Below are 21,635 nucleotides of genomic sequence, written 5' to 3'. Positions count from 1 at the left end.
TAAGTTTCATTTAGGCAGGGTTAAGTTGAGGCTCATGGGTTTACCAGAATCGTGTACATCAAATAATCATTTTTAGAAACAGAAAGGATTAGTCAATGCAATTCCCAGTTCTAAAACTGTAAGAAAATTAGCAATTATGGGCTTTTTGGAAATCTCTAACTCTTTAATAGCAAAGGCTGCAAGAAAATCTCTCCAAGCAGACTCTAAACTTTCCTCTGAAATACTTGCATTTAAAACTATAATGTTGTTAAACTTTTGAATAATTTCTGCTATCTCTTTCCTTATTACCAAGTCTCCCAGTCTGTACAAATGGAGAGTTTCACACCCTTGATAGAATTCACACATTTGTTTCCCATTTTAAAGCAGTAAACCTCCAACCAAAAAAAAAAATGAAGCAGACCAACTGAATTCATATCTTTGTGTGTTTATTTAAAATAGAGCTATTCTAGAGACGTTATGCTCGCGCTCGTTTACACCTCTATTGGGACAATAATTTACACCTTTTTAAAGATGATTTAAAACCAGTTGTAGTCAATTAGTGTGCAACATGTTGCAGTTCAAGAATTGTCAAAATAAAGGTATCACAGAAATACATTCAGATGCATGCGGGTCTCCTGTAGCAAAGAGAGGGTGTGCTTAAGAGAGCCCTGGCCCGCAGCAGCCAAAGTAGACAAATGTCTTGCAGGCATGCAGCACCAATGTGCTTTCTATGCTGTCCACTCTACCATGCCACCAAACCTTAGTGTCTTCCTGGGTTTGATTTGCCCTACAGGCTGGTTGTAATCTAAGCAGGAAGGTTACCTGGGCTTTGTGCTATTGTCAAGAATGATTTCTAAATCTACCAGGCACATAGTGTTATAGTGATTAGCACCTTGCCCCCAAATCCTACCTGCCTACCAGATCCTCATTTACACAACCCACCAAAATGATGATTTCAGTGAAGAAAATTTGTTAGTACCTAAAGGAAATGACCATTCCCAAGGAAAACTAATTCACACTATAGATAAAATAGCGACAGACTATATTTCCAGGAAACTGCCTCAGAGACTCCCACAACTGGAAGTAAGGGCTTCCATTGTTACTGACACTCATGATCCAGTTTTCCAAATCAACTGAACATTTCTTCTACTGTGCAAGTGCTTGCTTAGCTGGGAAAGGAGGTTCCTCCATGATGCCTACTACGTATTGATCCAACTTTCGAATTTAAAGCTGAGAAAATAGGACCCAGATTGACTCTAACTTGCATGGAAGTGAAAGCCAGAACTATTATACAAAGTTCACAAGGATAAGACAAAAATTTCAGACATTCTTATGCTATGGGAAACCATGCAAGCAAGACGTGGGAGAACAAACAGGCAGTGATCTCCTGTGGCCTTGTAGCACTTTGCAGTCTAGTACTTTTGACACACAGAACTTAAAATTTACGTTTAAAAGGGTAAAATTCCTTCTGTTATAGGAAAATCCATGCCAGCAGTAGGCAAGCTTATTTATATGGTGTAAACTAGACACTACTGTCTATTCAAGTACAATGTTGACTGTCAAACAGTGCTAGAAAACCAAGCATATAAGCAACATATTATTAAAGCCCTAATCTTCATCAGGGAGAGTACTAAACCCATAGATAAATAAAATGTAGACACTCTGATACATATTAAGCCTATATTTATCATCTTAATCACTTCTTATATTCCTTTTTACCATTAGCAATACTGTGATTTGGATTTGAAATAGGGTTTCATGTATCCCTCTCTATATAGCTAAGGATGACTTTGAACTTTTGATCATGCCTCCACAGTTCCTGAGTGTTGGAATTATAACCCTGTGGCAACACTCCCAGGTAAAGTGGTGCTTGGGATAGAAGCTAACAAATCACCCTACCAACTGTAGTACATCCCCAGCCCTAGAATTATTTTACATTTTAATTTAAATCAATTTCCAACAGTTACACACAAACATTAATATTATATAGAGTAATATATATTCATGTATATATTATACAATGTTTGAATCTGGTTAAATTTCCTTTTCCATTATTTACCATTGCTATACAGTGTTGACTTTCTAAGTATAGAGATCATTTTTAATGTAGAGTAACCTACTTCTCATTTCTACCTAACTGTAATTCAGTACCTGCTGGTCAACCCCCTCATCTCCCTCCACACTGCTCTTTATAGCCTCTGCTAACACCATTCTGTTTCTCAGTTTCTGAGACTGGCTTTAATACATTTGAAATATTGATGAGATCGGGGAACCTGTCTTTCTGCACCTGGCTTACTTAGCATAGTGATCTGTTACCACTTTTGTGGTAACTGATAAAATTTAAACTCTCTTTATTTGACTAGTTGTCCATTTCATATAAGTACTGCATTGTCTCTATCCATTTGTCAGTTGATAGACACTACATTGTTATTGTCTTGGCCAGTATAAGTAGAACTCCAATGGACACTTTGTTACAGCTATGTGTCTGGCATAAAAAATAGGGTGGGGGCTAGTGAAATGACTCAGTAGGTAAAAAGGCCCTTCCTGCCAAAGTTGATATTTAGGTTTACTCCTGAAATCCACAGAGTAGAAGGCGAAAACTCATGTCCCATAATTTTCCTCTGGCTTCTACATATATCCTATGACATAAGCAGGTGGATTAAGTGGCTTATCTGATATACCTCAACTCAACAGACAAGCAGCTTTTGCAACTGAGAAGTAGAAAACATGGTGCATATCAATTTGCTTTATACTCCATGTTAGTGGGACATGCACCTAAATGCCATGAGGAAGTCTTTCAGTCCACTTCAACTGGGAAGACTCTATGTAAATAATGGCCTGTTTAATGAGACAGCTCATAATGCTACATGGTATACTACTGAATACCTGACTTCAAGTTCCCACTCTCAAAATACTCCTCTTCAGATTCACTTAAGAAAATTCTATTGCTGGGGTACTCTGCATATATGCATATATGCATAAAACATTGGTAACAATGCTTTGAACATTATGATATGGATAACCATGATGTTATAAATCTATACAATAAGGCTCTGTATTTAGTTAACCACACTAGAGATAAAACCACATAATACCTATACAGCAGTAGTGACTGTTTCCATAATGCATAACTCATACCAAACAAACTATAATGGTATGAGTAGGAAAGCTATTATAACTCTTTTAGGAATAGAAAATAGGTTTAGAAAGTGTAAGTGACCTTGTCTAAGGTGACAAATATAGCACCCAAGACAACTGAAATCCATGTCTGTGTGTTTTTCAAAGAACATCTAACCCTTCACAAATATGTGACAGAGTCATCAGGTACTTAAGCTACTGATGCCATCGAGAAAGCCATGAAGAAAAAACTCATCCATTGTTCTTTAGAATTCGTCACAGAACTATGACTGTGTTCACATGTACACACACTGAAATGCAGAAGAATGAAAGAAGCATGTCCCTCTGTCCCTCTGCAGCCAGTCTTTCTACACCATGTCTCATTCACACATGGTCTCCCTTTCAAAATGTTACATCAGTATATTCCCAGTCATTTCAGCTTCCAGTGTTGGAACATTGTCTGTCTGGCTTATCTGTTGTAGAATGCTACTTTAACTGGACAAAGATGTGTTACATTTGTTTATGTTGCAGAATTACTTGAACTATGTAAAGGTGTGTTCCATTTGTTTATGCTGCATTTATTTAACTAGGCAAAAATGTGCTGCTGTTTCACTTTGCCTGCCTGAGACAGCTGATTGGTCTAATAAAAAGTTGAATGGCTGGGCAGCAGAGGGGTAGGCAGGGCTGGTGACCAGAGAGAATAGGCAGGGGGAGGAATCTAGGCTCAGGGGAATGAGAGCAGAGGAGAGAATGAGGAAGAAAGAGAAGGGGATGCCTGGGACCAGGCAGGCAGCTGTCAATGAGTCAGACACAGAGTAAAACATACAGAAGGAAAGAAAGGTAAAAAGCCTGAGGCAAAAAATAGATGAAGAGAAACAGGTTAATATGAGGTAAAAGAGCTAGCAAGAAATGAGCCTAAGCAAAGGCCAAGCATTCATAACTGATAATACATCTGTGTAATGAATTTGGTGGCCCCAAAGAAAGCCCATTATTATACTTATCTTATTGCTCCAAAAAATCACATATGAGCAGCTACAACAGAACAATTTGCTTCTAGCATAAACCTAAATGTAATATATTTAAAGTATTACAGACAATCAGAACCAATGGGAGATAGGAAGATGTCCTGTCCATCTAAACTGTTTTATTAACCAGGAAATTTGCACTACTGTGGTAAAGCCATGTTCATGACTTGCAGCTAACATCACTAACAATGTGAGCCCAGCACAGCCAAGCCCTGAATACGAATGACTTTACCTTGGGATTGTCAATGGTTTTCTCACAGACTTGTATGCAAAACTCCACTCTAGTCTGTTAAATCAGATGCTCAGAAGCACTTCATGACCCTGAGTTCTGGAAGATGTGTAGACAAATAATTAGGCAAACAGACCCCATTATTTTCATACTCAACTGTGTCATGCTAAGTTAACAGGCAGTGGCCATGCTTGGTGCCACACTGTCCTCCCTGATAAGCCTTCATGTGACACCACTTCCACTCCCACATTCTTGTATTCCGTGGGCTTGACTCCAATGACCAGTAACTGGCCTGCCATTCCGTCAGTCCTCAGGTTTTTGTTTCTTTTCCCTAACTGGGAAAGCTATTTCTAGTCATTCTCACTGGTGGTGCTCTGATGTGGTGGGAAAAGAAGCTAGAAAGAAAGGAAATATCAGCAGGGAAGAGACAAGATACAGAGCTGACACCCTTCATGCCCAAGGATGTTCATGGTGAGTAGGAGGAAGCATGATGTTGACTAAAGGTAGAATAGCTACCTTTTTCACTCATGTTCTCTGAAGTGCCGTTGGTTGGTTCTAATGAACTGGCTATAAGACAGCTACCCTTTAGGTAAGAAAGAAAAATATTGTTCCTTAATGTCTGCTTTCTAATTAATTGATTTACACATTCTCATTTCAATACATTGAAGGAAAAAAAAGCTTAGAACTTCCGTTGTCAGCAGTGATTAGTAACAGCACACACTGTCAAACTTTCACTACTAAAATAGTGATTGAAGTAGTTGTTTACGTTAAATAACTCGTAAACATAAAGCCTATGGAACAATTTGGGACAAAAACCCTGGAGAGCATGCTTATCAATGTTTGATGCTATCAGAGTTTTCAGGAGATATCATAAAGACAGTGCTGTGACCACGTGCAACTTAAATACAGAATTCCACAGTGTGATTAATATTTGTAATGCAAAAACCCATTCTGCAAAAACTAAAAATAGAAATAAAAGAAGATCTTTTATCTTTAGTTACCTTATATTTACTTATTTCTAGAACACCTAACAACTCATTGTATGAGAGAGAACATTTCTGTAGCTATATAGAAAAAGTTCATCCCAAATTATAATCTGTCTAAATTATACTAAAATAACTCAGTTTTGAAATTTCATTCTAATGATTAGATTACTCACCTTCTAATAGTATGGACTCTACATTCAGATGGCAAATGCCTCTTGCAAATCTCTATATGGTCCCACCTAATTCTCCAGTTTCCTACGAAGCTTATTTACAAATAGATAAATCCTGGGTTTGTCAATAGAATTACCTCAAGATGCTCCACTCACAGAAAAGCACCAGCTTTGTGTTGCTGAGTATGGAATATTACAGCTGAAATTATCTGATGGTTTTCTCTGATCTTTTTAAGGCGACTGCCCAAGATACTGCTCTAGGGTCTGTCTTGCTGATTAACTCTGTAGCTTACTGGAAAGCCACAGGCTGCTTCCGTCAACTCAGGTTTGTCTACAGAGAGCCATGGGTTGAAAGCACACTGAATGCCACCCTAACAGATGTCCAGAAAACCTAAAATATAGAGGTCAGTTTTAAAAAGCATCTCGGGAATGAAATCATTTGCTGAGATAGTCTTAAGGGCCTACTGTGGAATGCAAACTTCCTGTGGTTGTGGAAGAGCTGACTGAGTTTGTTGGAATTGGACTCCCAAATTAGTTCAAATGTATGACTGAAAGAATCTCGATGTGGAGGCCTGACCTCATAAGACTGCAGAAACCACTTGACATAGTGACATAAAAAGATTCATTTGAGACAGTCACCATTTACTCGAAATTGCCTTTATTGTCTTAGAGCCTAATGGTACAATCAGTAAAACTGCATGTAACAGAGGTTACAGAAAAGATTATGAAGCAAGGAAGAGGATCACAGGCTAGCTTCATTTTACAGATTTTATTAGGGCTGGTCCTTGGTTATAAGGAGAAAACGGTGTAGATTAAGATGTAAACGTTTCTCCCCACATTGACATTCAAGAATTTTGAAGCAAGATACTGATCCAGATCAATATCTGAAATGTTCCTTTTCTGCCCTCAGATCTAAGTTCTCATAAATTATACGTGCTTGGGAAAAATCAGTATACCTAAGAGTTTTGTATTTTGATTTCCATCTTCTTAGGGACTTTCATTTATTGTTTTAAATTTAAAAGATAAGCCCTGATTCTTCGTTTAAAGATCACATGGAAATGTTAATGTTGGCCTTCTCATGCCTGAGATAAGAAACTCTAGTCTCCAGCTGCTGTGTCACCACTGCTGCCCGTTGCTGCTGCTTCTAGTCTAGACCCTGCACTGTTTCCTAGCATCCAAGATTTGACTTTCATCCTGTCGATATCCACCAGCTCTCCTTCTGCCGCCACCACATCAGCTCCCTGCATTCTGAATCAGTTTTTAGGTTCCATGCAGCTCTCCTCTTTAACTTGCCTAGGGTTACCTTCTTTCCCACTTTAATACAGTTTGAGTGATTCCCATTTGTTTGTGTTGTCCACCGAGCATTCCAGGTACCTCCAATACTTTTCAAGCTTTACTTTGAGTCACTTGGATACCTTGTTAAATAGAGCTGCTTCTCAGTAAAGCTGGATGGGTCGGAAGCCATACAAACCTATTAAGCCTCTATGAGATGCTCAAGTTCTTCAGATAGGTTCAATATGCCATGGTATCTACTTGCTCTAAATTCAACCAGATCAGGCATCGTGCATGGCTTTCTCGAGTTTATATCTCCAATGAATCTCAGACTGTCGAGCATATCACAACACTAAATAAGTGCTTATCAAGTTATTTACTAGATGAATAAATATGTTATCGATATACCCTGGCATTTAGAAATGCCTACTTTATAGACTATTTTCAGACCGCCACACTCAGTTTTTGTTTTTAACTAAAATTGAGTTGAGGACAGATATCACATTATATTTTATCTCCTCAAAGAATTACATGTGTCCTGTGTCCACAGAAAATAGATAATGAATATAAACAGTAAATAAAAATTAATAAACAAAATAGTTGATTGACTAAGTCATGAGTAAAAGAGGTGTATCAGGTATAACTTGGACATGAGGTATCTAGAAAACAAGCGTTGTTTATCACTCTGGCCACATTTGGAGACATAAAGCCTCAAGTCCAGTGAAGGAAGACAGAGAGGACAGAGATATTCAAATGAGCAACCAGGAGAAACGGCCTTTTGTAGACACAGACACAGTCTAATGAGAAAAGTGCTTCAGTTAGTTGAAATGCCAAGCCAGTGGTTGATATGCTTGGGAATAAAACCAAGCATTATCACAGGGGTAGGCAGATGGCACATTTTCCCTTAATTCAAAGCTTCACTTTGTAAATAACAATGGAAATTGAACAACTGGCACATTTCAAGCTTTGCAGGCTACATTAGGAGTTCTCAGAAAACGAACCTCCTCAGCCGTTTCTGCCTTTGGAACATATAAATATATGCTAGCTTGCAGGGCTATTGAGTCAGTGTTATCACCTATGTGGTGTAGATCTGTTCCAATGCAGGCCATAGCCAGGGGCAGAGACACTATGTATGTGCTACCTGTACAGTGATGCTTGTTATATAAGTAAATAATTCAGCAGATCTTGGGCCACATACATCCCTGACTCCCGGTATGGCTCTGGAGTTTAAGAGAGAAGAGCGGGGATAAGTCAGAAAACAGAAGTCAAAGCATGGCACATGAATGGATTTTTGGACTAGAGCTGGGAAGCCACAGACAACAGCTATGGGTTTCTTTCTTTTTGACATTTTCCTTGCTTTGTTTCATTGTATTTATAGAAGGTAAACTAGCTCTGAGTTCTACCGTCGGCTGGCTCTTTGAAATACCATCATGGAAATGGGTGAAAACTGTGTTGCTCCTGAAACTCATAACCACTTCATGAAGTATTGAGTCTATCACTGGTTTATTTTAAGTAAGCTAGATGCAAATAATTTATCAACAGAGGTGACAAACTTTGGTCTTTTGACTATATTTGGCAGGAAAGTAACAAAGGCATACATAGTCTATTTGCAGAGAACCATACACATATGGATGGTACAGATAACTATACAATTTGAAAAGGACTGTCGGGTGTGATTATACTGGTTTTAATCTATTAATGCCTACATATTATATAATTACTGAAAGAATTATGCTTTGATTTTTTTCCAAGCATGGATTCTTGCAGGAACATAAGCATTTCTTATATAGAGAGTATTTAAGACAGAATGAAATTAACAATCTGTAATTTAAAATTATACATAGCATTTAGCTTCGTTTAAAATTAAAGCAGTAGAAGGAACAGATTTTCATGGCATTTCCATTATGCAGAGAGGTAAACAACAAATAAATATGCCACACATGAATATGAAATTCACAGCACGGTAGTTGCTGTACTCCGTTGGCGTGTGCAATATTAAATCCTCAAATAAACACTTACTTAACCTCATCCTCACACACGCCTGTTGCTTTTATCAGAGGCAGAATCACCTGAAACACTCAAACCAACACAACAAGCCCCATTGAGGAACAAAGTCGACAGGAATCACTGCTGTTCCCCAGAAATTTCAGATGTTATTTCTCCACCAGCTTCAATAGAGCCAGTGTTTCTAACAACCAGGGACAGGAGAAGTGGAGATCAATTTGAAAAATGCAACTCTCCTGTGATTTTTCACCCGCCCGTCATCCTTAACTCCTTTGCTGATGTTCAAAAGCCTTATGCATTTCATCAACCTTACAGCCCTGCCAGGAACCTCTGCCTTCCTGCTGAGACCACACCCCAGCTCTCTCTTTCTCTAGCACACATTTTATAATATTTGTGCTGTTACACTTCATTTTCTGCAGAGAGCAGACACTCCTTTTGTGTGCTCTTAATAATAGCTAACGTCTGTCTTGTGTTCTGGGCCCAAGCTTGCCCGAAATTTAACCCTAAGCAATGGTTCTCTGTTTTACTCACAGCCTCGAACTGACTCATTTATGAAGAGACCTCTGCTAACCCTGGAGTTTTTTAACAGGCAAGGGTTAAAAGGTCAATCACGGTGTCATTTCTGTCTTTATGTGTAGACAACTGGCAGAATTCAATAATGTGGAGGTAACACGCTGAAGATGTCTGATCATTTTCTACAGTGTGACCAACGGTAAGGCACAGAAGATAAACATGATCTGGGTATAAGTGGCACTGTGTCTCTCAGCAGGGGACATCAGCAACTTTTTTAGAAGCTAGGAACCAGAACAAAAGTTGATTAAACTCAATTCAGTAGAAGCCAAAGAAGTATGAAATCCAAAGAAGGGAAAACTGTGTTGCTCCACATACATGCCTTTAGAATTCATCAATCCCCATTGTCCCGGTGATGAAATTAATACATCTTTGTTGATCGAAACTTAAATTTGACTCGATGGGTAAATTCAAGCCTGAGGCTTTTATGCCATTATCAGAGGCTCTGTCAGTGAGTGCTTTAACCTAATTACATTTGATGCAGCAAATCAAGAAAACCACTGCTGGTTATGACCTCTGCCAAGAGCACTCACGAGCTAGACAAATGGAGCTTAAGATGTTATTAGTTGTTCATTGCAGAGTTCCAGATACAGCCCGACAGGAGGCTGCTGCCTGATGTGGGCATGCACCCTCCAGATGGCACACTGCATTGGCTTGTGGCAAGGCTCTCGGGGATGCTGGCACATTTTCTCCATCAAAATGAAAGTTTTCCAATTACAAGGAGATAATGTGAGGAGATGCAAACTTAATCTCTTGAACAAAAGGTTGCAAGCTGTGTAATAGCCATTTCAGGGGAGAGATTTCACTATAGTTCAATTGATTTAAACGTTGCAGATCACAAAATGGGCTATCTTTCCTAATAAGACTAAGGTCCCAGCTGCAATGGATTCTACTTCATGGAGCAGGGTGCCAATAGCCTCATCATCTTATGGACTGTTTCTCTTAACTCAGTGTTCTTCTGTTGAATTCTAGTCAGTGATTATTTTTGTCTTCTCTTATCTGTGAATGAATAACAAGAAGCCATTTCCTTTCAGTTAAACAGCAAATGTCTTAAATGAAGGCTTCCAGGTGTAGCAGCATAACACGGCTAGTAGGTAGCAGATCATAAAGTTTCATCAAGACATATTAAATGGTAAGAAAGCCTCATTATTATCAAAACCCTTCAGACAATTAAAACGTTAGTCTTGCTTTTCTACATCAGGCAACCCTGGTACAAATGGGGTTATTTGCCTCAACACTTGCCTACAAATACTGACATCGAAGCTAGTAAGCCCAAACTTGAAGTCATGCACTTGACAGTTGACAAGAACATGTCATAAAACAAGAAAGCATCATATACCTATCCCTACAAACCAAATAGGGACACTGCCAAACAGGCGAATGAATGTGTGCCACTACACAGTACATTTATTGTGTGTGTGCTGTGTGTGTGTGTTTATGGTGATTGCTGATAGCACAATCCTGTGCCGAGTGCATTCAGCTTATTTTCAAGACTTAAATGCTAAGCTTAGCATGTAGCTCTAATATAAGCAAAACCCTTCAACATCGTTAGATTCCTTTCTTCTGTGATTTAAGAACAATTTACTGATAGTAACTTTTTACAGCACAGATTCCCATACATTCTCTAGAGAAAACATATATCTCAAAAAATTAAGGCAATTTGCATACAAAAATAATTCTATAATAAGTTCCAAGATATTAAAAACTACATGTTAGACACTGGGATGATGGATGAAGCATGTTCATAAAAATCTCTGAACTGCCGCTGATCAGGCAACCATAGTAAGTGGCTGCCTTCTGTCATTTTAGGAAACAGCTATGGAACTGCCATTTCTTCACTGAAATTCAGTCAACTAAATAAAGCAGGATTATAAATTCTAAGCAGTCTCAACTGCAACACTGTAGGACCTGCAAATCAGTCAAGAATATAAGCAAGCCCTTCCAACCCAATCACTCAGGAAACTTAACAGATCCCACTGAAGAGTTAATGTATGTGAGCAATGAGCATTTTTAGAAAGTCCCACCATCACATGAAGTGGTCCACAGCAGCTGCCGTAAAGCTCAACATCAGTGTTATGTTGGCTCAACCACTAAGCAGCGATCATGATGATGTCCCTTAGGAGGCATTTAAGGGCTCAAGTGTATAGAAATTTAAAAACTAAGCAGGAAATCAAAACTATGACCTAGTCTGTTTACAAAATAATTCTCGCTGTGTGCTTGTACCACCATCTAGTGGCTACATAGCTCTCAATCTGTTCATTAATAGGAAAGTGATCTGGAGGAAGAGGAAGGAGGAAGAGAGTAGAATAGGAAAAAAAGCAGGAGAGAAATGAAAAAGAAAACAGGGAGAGAAAAGAAGAAAATATAAAACAAGAAATACAGATGTGTATAATTTCCAGATGTTAAATCTAATTCATAAAACACAGAGCCCTGCCAATTAAAATTAAGACATTATTTAAAGCCATTTGTTCTGTATATTTATCTAGATATGAAAATTCCAAAATTGATATAACAAGTGCCTTATTTTAAAACATACAGCTGAATTTCTAAGGACTTAGCCCACAACATAGAACATACAGGAATGTTAGGAATGTTTGCCTAAGTATCTACTGATATAAATACATGGGCCAGCCTCAGTGTAAGTAAGTAAACTCTTTACATAAAGTATGGTACTTTATATCCTTAAAGTAAAATATAACACCGGGCGGTGGTGGCGCACGCCTTTAATCCCAGCACTCGGGAGGCAAAGGCAGGCGGATCGCTGTGAGTTCAAGGCTGGGCTGGACTGACAGCCTCGAAAACAATACAGAGAAACCCTGTCTCGTTCATACACAGGACAGAACTAAATGAGTTGAAAGCCAAGGATGAACAGATATACTATAGCTTAATGATATGCATTATTATTCAAAACTAAATGAATTTTAAATGTAGAATATTTCACATGAATAAAAGAAACTGCCACCTCTGTGGGTTTTAAATTAATAAAACCCTCCCTGGCAATTTCCCATAGGAAGAACCATAGGAAGCATTTTATATAAGTGTACATTAATTATAAAATGACAGAGACTGAAGCTTAAGTTTTTTCTATATAAAAAGAAATTCAGGGATCTGGGGAGATGGCTGAACAGTTAAGAGCACTTGCTGTTCTTGCAGAGGACCTGGATTCTGTTCCCAACACCTATACAGCAATCAGCTCACAATACTCAGAAACTCCAGGGATCTGATGCATGCCCTCTTCTGGCCTCTGCTTAATTATATGAGCTACTTTTCATTTATGATTTAGGCATTCCTTGTCATCATCATGGAAGCTTTATGACATGAGCATTGTGAAAAGTCCTAGAGGAGACCTTAAGAGCACGGATGGCTGGCAAGTGTGTTTGGAGAGAAGAAAAATAAAAAGTCACCAGTTTTAGTTCATGGGGTTGTGGGACAAGAGAGTTCATGAAAACCCTGAGTATGTACTAACCCGTTCGTAATTATTATGATTTTACCATTTCAAGGGTGTTACATAGACGGGAGTCGTTTAGTGTGTCATAACCTTTGGGCGGTCACTTTTTTCACTCACAGCATAATTCTCTGGAGAGATACTCGGCTCCAATCAGGTGACTGAGAGACACTGCTTCTTCAACTTCTGAAAAAAGGAAAAATGCATGATGTACCTATAATCTGATTAAGGACAATGTTCTATGGCCAATAGACATGTTTCTCCTTTTATTTCTTTTCTTTTTCCTTTTTTTTAATTTAAATTAGAAACAGGCATACTTCAAATGTCAATCCCAGCTTCCCCCCTTCTCCCTCCCAGACCCATCCCTATCCCCCAACCCCAGCTCAATCTCCACATCTTTTCCCTGGGAGGGTGAGGCCCTCCTTGGGGGGGATCTCCAGAGTCTGTTATTTCATCCAGGGCAGGACCTAGTCCCTTCCCCATGTGTCCAGGCTAAGGGAGCATCCCTCCATGTGGAATGGGCTCCTAAAGTCCATTTGTATGTCATGGTGAACACTAATCTACTACCCAAGGCCCCAGAGATTTCTGAGGCCTCCTCACTGACACTACATTCATGGAGTTTGAATCAGTCCCCTGTTGGCCTCTTAGCCATCAGTCTGGGGTTCAAGAGCTCTCCCTATAGTTTGTTATATCATCAAGATCCTTCTACACTATACAACTTTCCAGGGGCTAAGTTCTGTAAAGTATTTCTCAAGTAAACATGTAAAATACTTAATCTCAAAACCAACAAAAAGAGAGTTGTTGGAGACTTGGCATCAAATGTAAAATATCCATAGTTAGTAGGGCTACGAATAATGTTTGGGATATTGAAAACTAAAACCAAATCATCAGAGATTTAGATATATATCTGAGTGAGCAGGTTCTCTTTGGTCAAAGTTGTAAGAAAGAGCACACAGCAGGGGAGCACAGGGAGGTCTTTCCTTGAGAAGACTGGTCCAGCAACATAGTTTCCCACTGCACTGCACTGGTGCTCCCTAGCAGGAGAGCTGATGCGTTTCTGCATCAAATTTTATACTATATTCAGCAGGATATTTTTTCAATCAAACATTTCACTTTCAAAAGTTTATTATACATTTGCATGCATTTGTAAGAAATTAGATTCTATAAATAACACACACACCTTTTTCCAAAAACAGCATCTTACAAAATTATAGTGCAAAATCACCGCTGGGGGATTTGCAGAGGACAAGATACAGATGTTCAGCATCACAACCATCATTCAAGTTGCCCTTCGTAAAGCTTCAGTCAGTTCTCACACAGGCCACCAGCTACGTAGTACTCAATGGCCACTGATGGATTGTTCACCATTGCGATAATTTTAGAACTTCAAGAGCATTATATAGGCAGAGTGATTTACATATAAACCTGGGGTATCATTCACAGTATATTTCCTGGGAGATATATTTGGGTTGTTGCCTATACCCATAGTTTATTCTTTCTCCCTGGGAGGTAGTGATGTCTTTCCATCACATGAACCACATGAATGCACCATAGTCTGCTTAACTGTTTATCCATTGCAGAGCATCTAGGGTTGCTTTCAGTGTGCAGAAGATATGATTAGTTTGAAAAGGTTTTTGAAGGACCATAATTCTTCACTTTTCTAGGTTCCTAGACGTTCCATTGCCATGGATACAGTAATCAAATGGTTTATTTTATTTCTTAGAATATCATGTAGCTGAAATCAGATTGGCCTCTTTCACTTAGCAATAGATGTGCAAGTTCCCTCCATGTCTTCCACAATTACTAGCTCATTTCTTTTTAGGGATGAGTATTTTATTGTGTGCATATACCACAGTTTATTCATCCTTTTTCCTATGGAATGACATCTTGGTTGATTCCAAGATTTGGCAATTATGAATGACGTTTCTATAAATATTCGTGTGCACATTTCTGTGTGGCAGTAAGTTCATCTCCTTTGAGTAAATACCAGGGAAAGCAATCACGAAAACATACGGTAAGTGGAGGTTTCATCTTTGAGTCTGCCAAACTGCTTTCCAGAGTGGAGGAAGCATTTCAAATTACTACCAACACCACTGAATGATTCAGTTTCTCTGAATTCTTGCCATCATTTGGTGGTGTCATTTTTCGTTGTTGTTTTATTTTTTTCTAACAGCTATGTACTAACATTTGGGGGGTCTTAATTTGCATTTTCTAAATGACTCCAGTGCTGAGATGCTCTGTGTCTTCTGTCAATTCTCTTATAGATTTGATTTATAAAGTTTTAATATTTAGCTGTCTTTAGACGTACATCAGTCCTCCTGTATTCGGCATCAGGGGTGCTGGGATAATAGGTATATGTCACATGCCTAGCTATTGAATTTTTCTTTAAAATGTTGAATTTTAAGGTTCTTCATATAAAGAAATACAAAGAACACATAATTATCAGATATGCTTGCCACTACATTCCCCAAGTATATAGATTGTTTACAGCTTGTACTTTTTTATTCTTCAACTTAATATAATAGACAGAATTTTAAATTTTACAGTATCAGAGAAGACTTAATAAATGCTTTTGGTTAGTATTTTGTTACATTTTGAGGCCTATTTTTGTATGGGATATTTGCACATTTTTGTTATGTCGTTGGTTTTGTTATCAAGTTTATATTAACAACAACATAATTTTTCATCTCTTTTCTAAAAGAGATTGGGCAGAATCTATGTTAACTACTCTTCATATTTTAATAAAAAATTTCTTGTGAAAATATCTGGATCTTAAAGGTCATGGGGCTCTTAACATTAGGTGAGTTGTGATAACTTGAATATATTAATTTTTGAGAGTTTCATACATGTATACCTTATATTTTGATAATATTCACTCCTACTCTTCACCTTTGCTGCAATTTAAAAGTAATATGCTAGAGAAAGACCCCATGTGACAGGTTCAGGCAGTGGGTTTTTTTTTTTAATTAGGGAAAGGGGTCATAAAAAGGGGAAAGGGAAGGGGGGAGACCAGTCTCTGGAGACAGGAGCAGCAGGAGAGAGGAAAGAAAGGCAGAGAGAGAGAGAGAGAGAGAGAGAGAGAGAGAGAGAGAGAGAGAGAGAGAGAGAGAGAGAGAGAGAGAGAGAGAGAGAGAAAAGGAAAAGAGAAGGAGAGACAGAGAGAGGGAGAGGAAGAAAGGGAGAAAGAAAGGGCAGGGCCATTTTTAAAGGGAACATAGTGAATTTGGACAGGTGGTGCTCTTAGTGGCTGCAGCTAAGCGCACATCCTGTCAGAACTCCAAGGACAGGCCAGTACACATGCCTGAATACTAACACCCTTAACTCCTCCAAACTATACCCCTAAACACCCACCTCCTCCCAATTACACATCCTCTTTTTTTTCAATAATCCATATAGTCCAATCTGTGTTGCCTATGTAGTCATGTGGGTGGGCATGGCCAATGGACAAGGGGCCACACTCATAAAGAAAACTGACTCTGTTTCTCCCCAGAAGCTGTCAACTGTCAATAGCTCCTCAACTAGGAGTGATGTTTCATGAGCCCTCCTCTGACTGTATGTGGACAGTTGACTGGCTTGATGGTGTGTAGGCAACCACAGCTGCTGTGAGTTCATGAGTGCAGTGGCCCTCTCATGTCCAGAAGATACTGTTTTGGTCTGGAATGGGTCTTACCAGCAAGTTCTGGTGGGGAAATAAAAGCAATGGCAATAGCCTTTTTTGTTTGTTTCTGGGACATGCCAGACTGATAACTTGGGAGATATCTGTACCCAGTGTTGGTAACCTATGCCTTCTGGAAAGAGCATTATTCCACATGCAGGGGAACTGCAGTTGATCTCTTTTATAAAGTTTTGGTAAAATCTTTGCCATCTTTCAAGGCTCTGCTCAGGTGTTTGCTTACTCTACACAGATTTTAATGCCTCTTTTCGGAAGGAATACGTTTACATATGGATTTTTCCAAATGCTGTTAATGTTAGTTATCTTTTTCTCCACTCCCATACACTCCCCACTTAAAGCTTCCCATTACCCCTGCCTTTCTCCTTCATAGCATCTAGGTTCTACCATCCTCCCCTTAAGGTCTTGCTTTCCTTTCTCCCCCAATGGCTTCTTTCTAGTTTGCTGAAATAGAAAAATTAAAATTGTAGGAAGACCAGAAGCAATGTAATAAGACAAGGAGAACATTTTATAGAGAAGATACCGTATTTGTGAGTGCTAGAGATACAAAACTCACTAACATCAGGAGTCACGCTTGTGCAGCAGGCACATTACAGACAGTTATCTGTAACCCAATGCTGGGCTACAGAAAGGTGCTGAGACAGGCTGATCCCTGAATCAATGAGCTCTAGGTTCAGTCAGAGACTGGCACATACATGGATGTGCATACACACCTATGTGCACACATGTGCATCACACATGAACATGCACATTTCACACACACACAATTCTAGCAAGCAGCTTGGAAATGTGTTAACAATAAGAGTGTAGAAAACTAAGGTCAAAATAACATAAGCAAATTTTAGAAAGACAGTTGTAAATGAAAGGAAATTAGTATTCTGTGTTGCTTTGCTTCAGATTTTTTTGTCATCATAGTAATGCAACATTGGATGCGTTTTTTTCACCAAATGTGACATGGATTTGAGAGGAGTGTGATGAAGGAAAATGGGAGAAGGTAGGGTAAGGGGCACTACAAAGATCTAGGCAATGTCTCACAAGCTTGGTAGCCCGTTTTACAGAAACCAAACACTGGTGCTATTTCGTTTAGAAACTAATTTGACAAAACAAGTAATGAGGATTAGAATTCTTTCTGAGGACATTTGACCAACAAAGAGCAATGCTATTCAAATACAAGTGTCTCCTGCTTCCCCATTCTTTCCCTCACAAAGGGAGCAATAGATCTCCAATAAAGAGTCTAATGTGTACACTTGCAGGTGTTTGTCTGGACACACAGATGGATGTCTTAGTAACAGAAGAAGCTCAACAGTAAGTAGCTATGACAGTTAAATAAGTTTAGATTACTTTTTCCAGAAATTCGATCAAATGAAGTTTTAGATGGTCTGCCAAACTAATTTTGTGATGGGATTAACATTTAAAGCAGTAGATTCTGAACTGAGTAAGACATCTGCATCACAAGACAAGCCTCTCTTATCAGTTCAACACATTAAAAAACAGACTAATGTGTCCCCAAGGAAGATGAAATTATGCTTCCAAAGTATCCTCAAACTCAAGCTCAAGCAACATTCTTGGGTACCCAGCCAGCCAGTATGTGCAGTTTGGACTTGCCAGTCCGGTAATCACATAAGGAAATGCCTTAAAATTAAATTATAATACACAAACACATGGGTGTGGAAGGGAGAAGAGGAAAGAGAGAGGCAATGGGGTTCTGTGTGTCTTCCAAGGTATGGAAGGACATACAGAGAATAGTTTGAACTTTAAAATGGATGAATCTGAGTTTGTACTAAGTAAAATAGGGCATGCTGGTAAGAAGGCCTTCGGGTATGGAAAAAATTAGCTGGCATTGTGGCTTCCATGAGTACAAATGTGTAAGTGTTAATTAACAAGGCATGCTTGTTGAAAGATTTAAATTTCAATAGTATTATGAGAGATGCTATATGGGTAAACTTAAAGTAAACAATAATATAGTTGTACATCTTCTTATAGCCAAATAAAAGACAGTGAGAAAAAATCTTGAGAAGCTTAAGTTGTAGAAAATAGGAGGGAATCACACTAACCTACCTTTAAACTATGGAAAGCAGCTTGGAATCACACTGTCTTGAATTCACTGTGTTATCTTGGATACATTATTTCATCCCTCTAATCTTGTGTCCCTACATCTATCACAATGGGGACAATTATACCTCTCATATGGCTATGGGGATAATTAAATGAAAGGATGTATGTGAATATAAAACCCACATTATGCTGGACAAGAAACCATTAAAGAGTAATGAGTATTAGCTGCTTCCAGGGAGCAGTTTAAAGGATACCAGGTTTTAAAGTGACTCTTCCTGACAGAATGAGTTTAATCTCTCTCTCGCTATCTCAGAGGAGGAGAGGGGGAGGAAGGAGGAAGAAAGACAGGATAGTGATCTCCAAGAAATAAAACAACTACCATGAGAGTGTAGCTGCAGGGTTCTCTTTAGTGCAAACTCCATCTACAGGAGCAAGATATGGGGAACTGGAAAAATATTCTGTTCTTCACTGAATGTGTAACGGGGTTAAATGTTTAATATTTTAATAGTTGGCACCAGAATTTCTCTTAGGAAGAGAATTATCTTCATTTAGGAATACATTTTGATCACTTTCCCCATTGTGGTGCTGACAAACACGACCTCAGGACAGAATGCTGCTTTGCACAAGGGAGGGATTTCTTTTTCTTGTCTGTTTATGTTTTGTTTTGTACTTACTGAATAAAAGTGGCAAACATGAGTAAAAATAGAAGAAAAAGAGGAAGGAAGAGAGAGGAAACAAAGCTATCTGGAAAGAGGTCAGATGAAGAACCGGTGAGTCCTCTTGCCTCAAGGTGATGACAAAACATGGTGTTGATGTTCTGAAACCTCATCCTGGCTGACCATGTCTGTGCATGCCCAGAAGCTCTCCTATGTACACAGGACTTTCTTTCTTAAGAACATATCTTTTTAAAGTCCCTAGGACACAGGTGTAATCTACAAGTCCCAAAGAGTCTACAAGTTTTCAATATATGTACTCTCCAATCTTATTTCTTCTCAAACAAGCCCCTCATCACCATCTTAAGCATATCTGATAAACATTCTATCATTACCATCAGAGACACCACCACCATCCCCTCCACCTCCTACTCCTTGGTTAAATCCCATACAAGATTTTGCTTAGGCTCCTTCTTCCAGGAAACCATCTTTGTTTATCCCAGCTCAAAGCTACTCTCCCAAACAACAACTTTTAATGTTTAGGATATGCATATATATCATAAAGTTGGTGACTTTTTTTTTCAATTGAAGCAAGCCTTGTTTTGGAGTGCACCCCAGATAATCCAGTCTGGCTGGATGACTCAAAGTCAGGATTTCAGAAGATAGCTCCTGTCAGCCTCTTGAAATCCTTTTTATAGCAGAGATAAAGTGTTGACAGGGGAGGGAGAGTCAGCTGTTATACATTGTTAGAAAAATACAATGAGCTGGGTGGTGGTGGCATACTCATTTAATCCCAGTACTCAGGAGGCAGAGGCAGGTGGATCTATCTGAGATGGAGGCCAGCCTGGTCTACAGAGGGAGTTCCAGGAGAGACAGGACTATTATACAGAGAAACCTTGTCTCTGAAAACAACAAAACAAAAAACAATGAAGGGGAAGGCACAAGTGTAAGGATATGCATCATGGAAATGGGGTAATAAGTTTAGTGTGGGCTGAAATACATGCTTTGTAGTTTACATCAGGTCTAAAAAACAAGAACTTATTCTTAACTACAAACAGTCTAAGAAACAGGAACTTATTCTTAACTATAAACAGCAGCCTTAACTTGCAAGGACTTGACACAGTAAAAAAAAAAAAAAAGCAATTTACTCTTCAACTACAAACAGAAACCTTAACTTGCATAGGGCAGACAGAATTCTGGGACAGTCAGAAGTATGCAGAGAAATCCTGTATTGAAAAAAAAAGAAACGAAAAGAAGAAGTATGGTGGAGGGCAACTGACAAGGATACCTGGCATCAACTCTGACCTCCACATGCATTCCACGCGCGCGCACACACAAACACACAGGTACAGAGATACATAAAAATAAACATAGTTTTAAAAGACTTTGACAATGAAAAAAATAAAATGATTAGTAGTATAATAAACATTGAAACTAATGAAAAACTCAGAGAGGAATGAAATATTACAAATATTTAATATAAAGCAATACAAATTGTGAGACCAAAATAGCAACCTTGCAGGCTAAAGTTTCTGGTTGCAATAAAGAACTTGATTACATTTTAATCTTTTCATATGAATCTATTTTAATGATTTGTTATGTGACAATTTTACACACATAAGTAATTTGTTCTAATTATTCTCTCCCCAATACCCTCTTGTTCCTGTTCCATTTCTGTCACCCCACACCCACCCTGACACCTACCGATCCCTTTCTGGGATTCATTACTCAAGATTGTGATCCATTTAGTTTAACCAGGGCCATCTGTGTGTCAATTGGTCAAAACTATCTACTAGAGCCCAATGGAATCACACAACTGAGGACAATGACTTCCCCCTCCTCTAAATTACGAGTTGCAAACAGTTCACAGGGAGAAATGGGCCTCTGAGTTCCTATTCCTTGTATGTCTGAATATTCTAGAGCAGACCCAGTGCAGGCATCCATATAAGATGGGGTATGAAATAATATATGTGACTTTTGACCTCTAAAAAAGAATCTAAGCTTCTTGGGGGTAGGAACTAGTTAATTCAATAATTCACTAATTAATGAAAAAGATGAGTCTTGTTGCTTGACATGGTAGAGATAAATAGTAGGAAATGTATCTATGGTTTTCACCTTTCCATGTTTAAATCAGAGGATTTTTTGTTGAAAATCATAAAACATGGTTATTTCTTTGAAATTATATACTAATTTTTAGTGATAGTGAATAGTAAATACTAATTCAATTTCAATATAAACTACAAATGATTTATTATTAAAGGGCTAAGGTAACCTCCACCAGTGAGTAAAACTAGCTATTGTACTTATTGATCAAATACTATGACTAGCTCTTCCTAAAGATTCTCTGTTCAGTTTCTTAGAAACAACATATTTTTGAATGGGTTCTCCAAGCAACAACAGCCCACCCTTTAACTACATGAAATGAATCAATTGTCAAACTGATTTCTACAAATAGTAAGT

General features: G+C 38.5%; 1 long non-coding RNA gene across 1 annotated transcript in view; it reads right to left on the bottom strand.

The window, feature by feature from the left end:
• The window catches only part of LOC110342608, a 50,533-nt gene that overhangs the window by 26,821 nt on the left and 2,077 nt on the right, over window positions 1-21,635 (bottom strand). Inside the window, exon 2 of the long non-coding RNA XR_005877232.1 lies at window positions 12,918-12,983. This is a non-coding gene — a long non-coding RNA (uncharacterized LOC110342608). The remainder of the gene's footprint in view (window positions 1-12,917; window positions 12,984-21,635) is intronic.

The sequence above is a fragment of the Mesocricetus auratus genome, unplaced genomic scaffold (assembly GCF_017639785.1).
Source record: "Mesocricetus auratus isolate SY011 unplaced genomic scaffold, BCM_Maur_2.0 Super-Scaffold_100004, whole genome shotgun sequence".
Lineage (NCBI taxonomy): Eukaryota > Metazoa > Chordata > Mammalia > Rodentia > Cricetidae > Mesocricetus > Mesocricetus auratus.
Note: the sequence above shows the minus strand (reverse complement) of the source record. Positions and strands in the feature narration are given on the sequence as shown.